This window comes from Mandrillus leucophaeus, unplaced genomic scaffold, assembly GCF_000951045.1.
Source record: "Mandrillus leucophaeus isolate KB7577 unplaced genomic scaffold, Mleu.le_1.0 Scaffold912, whole genome shotgun sequence".
NCBI classification, from domain to species: domain Eukaryota; kingdom Metazoa; phylum Chordata; class Mammalia; order Primates; family Cercopithecidae; genus Mandrillus; species Mandrillus leucophaeus.
Window position 1 is genome coordinate 137,907 of NW_012109942.1, and position 611 is coordinate 138,517.

Below are 611 nucleotides of genomic sequence, written 5' to 3' on the forward strand. Positions count from 1 at the left end.
TCTCCACATCGCAAGCCTATGAGACCCTATCAATACTTTCTCTGGGGGTCCTCGTTTTTAAAACATTCATACCCATGGGAGAGTGTTCCAGCATCCCGAGCTCCCCTCTCCACCCAAACCAAGAGTCTGGACCCACCCAGCTCCATTTTTCCTTCAGGGACCCAGGCAGACCCCATGCCGTTCTCACCAGAAGTTCTTTGTAATTGTAGCCACAGGTTTTGCAGTCCTTAGCCTCGGAGTCGCCCCCACAAGTGATCTATTTCCAGAGAGAGAAGAGCAGGACCACCAGGGAGGCCAGGCGAAGAAACACGGTCCTGGCGGGGGGAAGGCAGAGAATGGGCCCTGATCCGGTACCGACCACGTGGCAGTCCCCTTCTCAGTGGAACGCGCTCGCATTCAAGCCATCTCACAGATGAAGAAGCTGAGGCCCAGCGACAGAGTCAGGATTTCTTTCTTTCTTACTTTCTTTCTTTCTTTTTTTGAGACAGGGTCTCACTTGTACAAACTGGAGCGCAATGGCGCGATCTCAGCTCACTGCATCCTCTACCTCCCAGGCTCAAGCGATTCTCCTGCCTCAGCCTCCCGAGTAGCTGGGACTACAGAAGCCACTA

General features: G+C 53.8%; 1 protein-coding gene across 1 annotated transcript in view; it reads right to left on the minus strand.

Annotated features, from left to right (window-relative positions):
• Window positions 1-611, minus strand: part of LOC105531837 — a 33,175-nt gene that overhangs the window by 7,571 nt on the left and 24,993 nt on the right. The gene's annotated exons all lie outside the window — the stretch shown is intronic.